This window comes from Acipenser ruthenus, unplaced genomic scaffold, assembly GCF_902713425.1.
Source record: "Acipenser ruthenus unplaced genomic scaffold, fAciRut3.2 maternal haplotype, whole genome shotgun sequence".
Classification (NCBI taxonomy): domain Eukaryota; kingdom Metazoa; phylum Chordata; class Actinopteri; order Acipenseriformes; family Acipenseridae; genus Acipenser; species Acipenser ruthenus.
The window spans coordinates 23684-29683 of record NW_026707316.1 but is presented as its reverse complement, the minus strand read 5'-3'; the positions used below and the strand labels follow the sequence as shown (position 1 = coordinate 29683).

At 43.8% G+C, this 6000-nt stretch overlaps 18 non-coding genes and 9 pseudogenes across 18 annotated transcripts; all 27 read left to right on the top strand.

Moving 5' to 3' along the window:
- The first annotated feature begins 31 nt into the window (after positions 1 to 31).
- On the top strand, positions 32 to 150 carry LOC131725272 (5S ribosomal RNA; annotated as a pseudogene).
- Positions 151 to 250: 100 nt separating this feature from the next.
- LOC131725275 (5S ribosomal RNA) lies at positions 251 to 369 on the top strand (annotated as a pseudogene).
- Positions 370 to 483: 114 nt separating this feature from the next.
- On the top strand, positions 484 to 592 carry LOC131725302 (5S ribosomal RNA; annotated as a pseudogene).
- Positions 593 to 692: 100 nt separating this feature from the next.
- On the top strand, positions 693 to 812 carry LOC131725257 (5S ribosomal RNA). The gene has a single exon (XR_009320544.1). It is a non-coding gene; the product is annotated as a 5S ribosomal RNA (ribosomal RNA).
- Positions 813 to 927: 115 nt separating this feature from the next.
- On the top strand, positions 928 to 1046 carry LOC131725245 (5S ribosomal RNA). The gene has a single exon (XR_009320532.1). It is a non-coding gene; the product is annotated as a 5S ribosomal RNA (ribosomal RNA).
- A 115-nt stretch (positions 1047 to 1161) lies between these two features.
- Positions 1162 to 1280, top strand: LOC131725341 (5S ribosomal RNA). The gene has a single exon (XR_009320559.1). It is a non-coding gene; the product is annotated as a 5S ribosomal RNA (ribosomal RNA).
- Positions 1281 to 1396: 116 nt separating this feature from the next.
- LOC131725247 (5S ribosomal RNA) lies at positions 1397 to 1515 on the top strand. Its single transcript, XR_009320534.1, has one exon. It is a non-coding gene; the product is annotated as a 5S ribosomal RNA (ribosomal RNA).
- Positions 1516 to 1629: 114 nt separating this feature from the next.
- LOC131725256 (5S ribosomal RNA) lies at positions 1630 to 1749 on the top strand. The gene has a single exon (XR_009320543.1). It is a non-coding gene; the product is annotated as a 5S ribosomal RNA (ribosomal RNA).
- A 100-nt stretch (positions 1750 to 1849) lies between these two features.
- Positions 1850 to 1959, top strand: LOC131725328 (5S ribosomal RNA; annotated as a pseudogene).
- Positions 1960 to 2059: 100 nt separating this feature from the next.
- On the top strand, positions 2060 to 2179 carry LOC131725246 (5S ribosomal RNA). The gene has a single exon (XR_009320533.1). It is a non-coding gene; the product is annotated as a 5S ribosomal RNA (ribosomal RNA).
- A 114-nt stretch (positions 2180 to 2293) lies between these two features.
- Positions 2294 to 2413, top strand: LOC131725370 (5S ribosomal RNA). The gene has a single exon (XR_009320588.1). It is a non-coding gene; the product is annotated as a 5S ribosomal RNA (ribosomal RNA).
- Positions 2414 to 2515: 102 nt separating this feature from the next.
- LOC131725340 (5S ribosomal RNA) lies at positions 2516 to 2634 on the top strand. Its single transcript, XR_009320558.1, has one exon. It is a non-coding gene; the product is annotated as a 5S ribosomal RNA (ribosomal RNA).
- Positions 2635 to 2734: 100 nt separating this feature from the next.
- On the top strand, positions 2735 to 2853 carry LOC131725368 (5S ribosomal RNA). Its single transcript, XR_009320586.1, has one exon. It is a non-coding gene; the product is annotated as a 5S ribosomal RNA (ribosomal RNA).
- Positions 2854 to 2953: 100 nt separating this feature from the next.
- Positions 2954 to 3072, top strand: LOC131725374 (5S ribosomal RNA). Its single transcript, XR_009320592.1, has one exon. It is a non-coding gene; the product is annotated as a 5S ribosomal RNA (ribosomal RNA).
- A 100-nt stretch (positions 3073 to 3172) lies between these two features.
- Positions 3173 to 3291, top strand: LOC131725345 (5S ribosomal RNA). The gene has a single exon (XR_009320563.1). It is a non-coding gene; the product is annotated as a 5S ribosomal RNA (ribosomal RNA).
- A 100-nt stretch (positions 3292 to 3391) lies between these two features.
- LOC131725366 (5S ribosomal RNA) lies at positions 3392 to 3510 on the top strand. Its single transcript, XR_009320584.1, has one exon. It is a non-coding gene; the product is annotated as a 5S ribosomal RNA (ribosomal RNA).
- A 100-nt stretch (positions 3511 to 3610) lies between these two features.
- Positions 3611 to 3719, top strand: LOC131725333 (5S ribosomal RNA; annotated as a pseudogene).
- A 111-nt stretch (positions 3720 to 3830) lies between these two features.
- On the top strand, positions 3831 to 3939 carry LOC131725312 (5S ribosomal RNA; annotated as a pseudogene).
- A 114-nt stretch (positions 3940 to 4053) lies between these two features.
- On the top strand, positions 4054 to 4162 carry LOC131725301 (5S ribosomal RNA; annotated as a pseudogene).
- A 114-nt stretch (positions 4163 to 4276) lies between these two features.
- On the top strand, positions 4277 to 4395 carry LOC131725347 (5S ribosomal RNA). Its single transcript, XR_009320565.1, has one exon. It is a non-coding gene; the product is annotated as a 5S ribosomal RNA (ribosomal RNA).
- Positions 4396 to 4495: 100 nt separating this feature from the next.
- LOC131725339 (5S ribosomal RNA) lies at positions 4496 to 4614 on the top strand. Its single transcript, XR_009320557.1, has one exon. It is a non-coding gene; the product is annotated as a 5S ribosomal RNA (ribosomal RNA).
- Positions 4615 to 4729: 115 nt separating this feature from the next.
- LOC131725300 (5S ribosomal RNA) lies at positions 4730 to 4838 on the top strand (annotated as a pseudogene).
- A 100-nt stretch (positions 4839 to 4938) lies between these two features.
- On the top strand, positions 4939 to 5057 carry LOC131725351 (5S ribosomal RNA). Its single transcript, XR_009320569.1, has one exon. It is a non-coding gene; the product is annotated as a 5S ribosomal RNA (ribosomal RNA).
- Positions 5058 to 5157: 100 nt separating this feature from the next.
- LOC131725320 (5S ribosomal RNA) lies at positions 5158 to 5266 on the top strand (annotated as a pseudogene).
- A 100-nt stretch (positions 5267 to 5366) lies between these two features.
- LOC131725369 (5S ribosomal RNA) lies at positions 5367 to 5485 on the top strand. Its single transcript, XR_009320587.1, has one exon. It is a non-coding gene; the product is annotated as a 5S ribosomal RNA (ribosomal RNA).
- Positions 5486 to 5599: 114 nt separating this feature from the next.
- LOC131725344 (5S ribosomal RNA) lies at positions 5600 to 5718 on the top strand. Its single transcript, XR_009320562.1, has one exon. It is a non-coding gene; the product is annotated as a 5S ribosomal RNA (ribosomal RNA).
- A 114-nt stretch (positions 5719 to 5832) lies between these two features.
- Positions 5833 to 5951, top strand: LOC131725336 (5S ribosomal RNA). The gene has a single exon (XR_009320554.1). It is a non-coding gene; the product is annotated as a 5S ribosomal RNA (ribosomal RNA).
- Positions 5952 to 6000: the final 49 nt, after the last annotated feature.

Below are 6000 nucleotides of genomic sequence, written 5' to 3'. Positions count from 1 at the left end.
ACATAAAAGTCATGAAAGCAGAAATGCAATCGCCTGCGGCCACACCACCTTGAATAAGCCTGATCTCGTCTGATCTCAGAAGCTAAGCAATGTTGTGCTTGGTTAGTACTTGGAAGGGAGACCACCGGGGAATATCAAGTGCTGCAGGCATTACATTTTACAATTGAAATGTGTTGAGGACAAAAGGAAATTTTGGAGGAATCACCCCCAGCTCACTAAACATAAAAGTCATGAAAGCAGAAAATCAATCGCCTGCGCCACACCCACCTTGAATAAGCCTGATCTCGTCTGATCTCAGAAGCTAAGCAATGTTGGGCTTGGTTAGTACTTGGATGGGAGACCACCTGGGAATATCAAGTGCTGCAGGCATTACATTTTTGTAATTACATTTTACAATTGAAATGTGTGGAGGACAAAAGGAAATTTTGGAGGAATCACCCCCAGCTCACTAAACATAAAAGTCATGAAAGCAGAAATGCAATCGCCTGCGGCCACACCACCTTGAATAAGCCTGATCTCAGAAGCTAAGCAATGTTGGGCTTGGTTAGTACTTGGATGGGAGACCACCTGGGAATATCAAGTGCTGCAGGCATTACATTTTACAATTGAAATGTGTGGAGGACAAAAGGATATTTTGGAGGACTCACCCCCAGCTCACTAAACATAAAAGTCATGAAAGCAGAAATGCAATCGCCTGCGGCCACACCACCTTGAATAAGCCTGATCTCGTCTGATCTCAGAAGCTAAGCAATGTTGGGCTTGGTTAGTACTTGGATTGGGAGACCACCTGGGAATATCAAGTGCTGCAGGCATTACATTTTTGTAATTTACATTTTACAATTGAAATGTGTGGTGGACAAAATGAAATTTTGGAGGACTCACCCCCAGCTCACTAAACATAAAAGTCATGAAAGCAGAAATGCAATCGCCTGCGGCCACACCACCTTGAATAAGCCTGATCTCGTCTGATCTCAGAAGCTAAGCAATGTTGGGCTTGGTTAGTACTTGGATGGGAGACCACCTTTGAATATCAAGTGCTGCAGGCATTCCATTTTTGTAATTACATTTTACAATTGAAATGTGTGGAGGACAAAAGGAAATTTTGGAGGAATCACCCCCAGCTCACTAAACATAAAAAGTCATGAAAGCAGAAACACAATCGCCTGCGGCCACACCACCTTGAATAAGCCTGATCTCGTCTGATCTCAGAAGCTAAGCAATGTTGGGCTTGGTTAGTACTTGGATGGGAGACCACCTGGGAATATCAAGTGCTGCAGGCATTACATTTTTGTAATTACATTTTACAATTGAAATGTGTGGAGGACAATTGGAAATTTTGGAGGAATCACCCCCCAGCTCACTAAAACATAAAAATCATGAAAGCAGAAATGCAATCGCCTGCGGCCAAACCACCTTGAATAAGCCTGATCTCGTCTGATCTCAGAAGCTAAGCAATGTTGGGCTTGGTTAGTACTTGGATGGGAGACCACCTTTGAATATCAAGTGCTGCAGGCATTACATTTTTGTAATTACATTTTACAATTGAAATGTGTGGAGGACAAAAGGAAATTTTGGAGGAATCACCCCCAGCTCACTAAACATAAAAGTCATGAAAGCAGAAACGCAATCGCCTGCGGCCCACACCACCTTGAATAAGCCTGATCTCGTCTGATCTCAGAAACTAAGCAATGTTGGGCTTGGTTAGTACTTGGATGGGAGACCACCTGGGAATATCAAGTGCTGCAGGCATTACATTTTACAATTGAAATGTGTGGAGGACAAAAGGAAATTTTGGAGGAATCACCCCCAGCTCACTAAACATAAAAGTCATGAAAGCAGAAATGCAATCGCCTGCGGCCACACCACCTTGAATAAGCCTGATCTCAGAAGCTAAGCAATGTTGGGCTTGGTTAGTACTTGGATGGGAGACCACCTGGGGAATATCAAGTGCTGCAGGCATTACATTTTACAATTGAAATGTGTGGAGGACAAAAGGAAATTTTGGAGGAATCACCCCCAGCTCACTAAACATAAAAGTCATGAAAGCAGAAATGCAATCGCCTGCGGCCACACCCACCTTGAATAAGCCTGATCTCGTCTGATCTCAGAAGCTAAGCAATGTTGGGCTTGGTTAGTACTTGGATGGGAGACCACCTGGGAATATCAAGTGCTGCAGGCATTACATTTTTGTAATTACATTTTACAATTGAAATGTGTGGAGGACAATTGGAAATTTTGGAGGAATCACCCCCAGCTCACTAAACATAAAAATCATGAAAGCAGAAATGCAATCGCCTGCGGCCAAACCACCTTGAATAAGCCTGATCTCGTCTGATCTCAGAAGCTAAGCAATGTTGGGCTTGGTTAGTACTTGGATGGGAGACCACCTGGGAATTATCAAGTGCTGCAGGCATTACGTTTTACAATTGAAATGTGTGGAGGGACAAAAGGAAATTTTGGAGGAATCACCCCCCAGCTCACTAAACATAAAAGTCATGAAAGCAGAAATGCAATCGCCTGCGGCCACACCACCTTGAATAAGCCTGATCTCGTCTGATCTCAGAAGCTAAGCAATGTTGGGCTTGGTTAGTACTTGGATGGGAGACCACCTGGGAATATCAAGTGCTGCAGGCATTACATTTTACAATTGAAATGTGTGGAGGACAAAAGGAAATTTTGGAGGAATCACCCCCAGCTCACTAAACATAAAAGTCATGAAAGCAGAAATGCAATCGCCTGCGGCCACACCACCTTGAATAAGCCTGATCTCGTCTGATCTCAGAAGCTAAGCAATGTTGGGCTTGGTTAGTACTTGGATGGGAGACCACCTGGGTATATCAAGTGCTGCAGGCATTACATTTTACAATTGAAATGTGTGGAGTACAAAAGGATATTTTGGAGGAATCACCCCCAGCTCACTAAACATAAAAGTCATGAAAGCAGAAATGCAATCGCCTGCGGCCACACCACCTTGAATAAGCCTGATCTCGTCTGATCTCAGAAGCTAAGCAATGTTGGGCTTGGTTAGTACTTGGATGGGAGACCACCTGAGTATATCAAGTGCTGCAGGCATTACATTTTACAATTGAAATGTGTGGAGGACAAAATGAAATTTTGGAGGAATCACCCCCAGCTCACTAAACATAAAAGTCATGAAAGCAGAAATGCAAACGCCTGCGGCCACACCACCTTGAATAAGCCTGATCTCGTCTGGTCTCAGAAGTTAAGCAATGTTGGGCTTGGTTAGTACTTGGATGGGAGACCACCTGGGAATATCAAGTGCTGCAGGCATTACATTTTACAATTGAAATGTGTGGAGGCCAAAGGGAAATTTTGGAGGAATCACCCCCAGCTCCCTAAACATAAAAGTCATGAAAGCAGAAATGCAATCGCCTGCGGCCACACCACCTTCAATAAGCCTGATCTCGTCTGATCTCAGAAGCTAAGCAATGTTGGGCTTGGTTAGTACTTGGATGGGAGACCACCTGGGAATATCAAGTGCTGCAGGCATTACATTTTACAATTGAAATGTGTTGAGGCCAAAGGGAAATTTTGGAGGAATCACCCCCAGCTCCCTAAACATAAAAGTCATGAAAGCAGAAATGCAATCGCCTGCGGCCCCACCACCTTGAATAAGCCTGATCTCAGAAGCTGAGCAATGTTGGGCTTGGTTAGCACTTGGATGGGAGACCACCTGGGAATATCAAGTGCTGCAGGCATTACATTTTTGTAATTACATTTTACAATTGAAATGTGCGGACAAAAGGAAATTTTGGAGGAATCACCCCCTGCTCCCTAAACATAAAAGTCATAAAAGCAGAAATGCAATCGCCTGCGGCCACACCACCTTGAATAAGCCTGATCTCAGAAGCTAAGCAATGTTGGGCTTGGTTAGTACTTGGATGGGAGACCACCTGGGAATATCATGTGCTGCAGGCATTACATTTTTGTAATTACATTTTACAATTGAAATGTGTGGAGGACAAAAGGAAATTTTGGAGGAATCACCCCCAGCTCACTAAACATAAAAGTCATGAAAGCAGAAATGCAATCGCCTGCGGCCACACCACCTTGAATAAGCCTGATCTCAGAAGCTAAGCAATGTTGGGCTTGGTTAGTACTTGGATGGGAGACCACCTGGGAATATCAAGTGCTGCAGGCATTACATTTTTGTAATTACATTTTACAATTGAAATGTGTGGAGGACAAAAGGAAATTTTGGAGGAATCACCCCCAGCTCACTAAACATAAAAGTCATGAAAGCAGAAATGCAGTCGCCTGCGGCCACACCACCTTGAATAAGCCTGATCTCGTCTGATCTCAGAAGCTAAGCAATGTTGGGCTTGATTAGTACTTGGATGGGAGACCACCTGGGAATATCAAGTGCTGCAGGCATTACATTTTACAATTGAAATGTGTGGAGGACAAAAGGAAATTCTGGAGGAATCACCCCCAGCTCACTAAACATAAAAGTCATGAAAGCAGAAATGCAATCGCCTGCGGCCACACCACCTTGAATAAGCCTGATCTCGTCTGATCTCAGAAGCTAAGCAATGTTGGGCTTGGTTAGTACTTGGATGGGAGACCACCTGGGAATATCAAGTGCTGCAGGCATTACATTTTTGTAATTACATTTTACAATTGAAATGTGTGGAGGCCAAAAGGAAATTTTGGAGGAATCACCCCCAGCTCACTAAACATAAAAATTAATGAAAGCAGAAATGCAATCGCCTGCGGCCACACCACCTTGAATAAGCCTGATCTCAGAAGCTAAGCAATGTTGGGCTTGGTTAGTACTTGGATGGGAGACCACCTGGGAATATCAAGTGCTGCAGGCATTACTTTTTACAATTGAAATGTGTGGAGGACAAAAGGAAATTTTGGACGAATCACCCCCAGCTCCCTAAACATAAAAGTCATGAAAGCAGAAATGCAATCGCCTGTGGCCACACCACCTTGAATAAGCCTGATCTCGTCTGATCTCAGAAGCTAAGCAATGTTGGGCTTGGTTAGTACTTGGATGGGAGACCACCTGGGAATATCAAGTGCTGCAGGCATTACATTTTACAATTGAAATGTGTGGAGGACAAAAGGAAATTTTGGAGGAATCACCCCCAGCTCACTAAACATAAAAGTCATGAAAGCAGAAATGCAATCGCCTGCGGCCACACCACCTTGAATAAGCCTGATCTCAGAAGCTAAGCAATATTGGGCTTGGTTAGTACTTGGATGGGAGACCACCTGGGAATATCAAGTGCTGCAGGCATTACATTTTACAATTGAAATGTGTGGAGGACAAAAGGAAATTTTGGAGGAATCACCCCCAGCTCCCTAAACATAAAAGTCATGAAAGCAGAAATGCAATCGCCTGCGGCCACACCACCTTGAATAAGCCTGATCTCATCTGATCTCAGAAGCTAAGCAATGTTGGGCTTGGTTAGTACTTGGATGGGAGACCACCTGGGAATATCAAGTGCTGCAGGCATTACATTTTTGTAATTACATTTTACAATTGAAATGTGTGGAGGACAAAAGGAAATTTTGGAGGAATCACCCCCAGCTCACTAAACATAAAAGTCATGAAAGCAGAAATGCAATCGCCTGCGGCCACACCACCTTGAATAAGCCTGATCTCGTCTGATCTCAGAAGCTAAGCAATGTTGGGCTTGGTTAGTACTTGGATGGGAGACCACCTGGGAATTTCAAGTGCTGCAGGCATTACATTTTTGTAATTACATTTTACAATTGAAATGTGTGGAGGACAAAAGGAAATTTTGGAGGAATCACCCCCAGCTCACTAAACATAAAAGTCATGAAAGCAGAAATGCAATCGCCTGCGGCCACACCACCTTGAATAAGCCTGATCTCGTCTGATCTCAGAAGCTAAGCAATGTTGGGCTTGATTAGTACTTGGATGGGAGACCACCTGGGAATATCAAGTGCTGCAGGCATTACATTTTACAATTGAAATGTGTGGAGGACAAAAGGAAATTTTGGAGG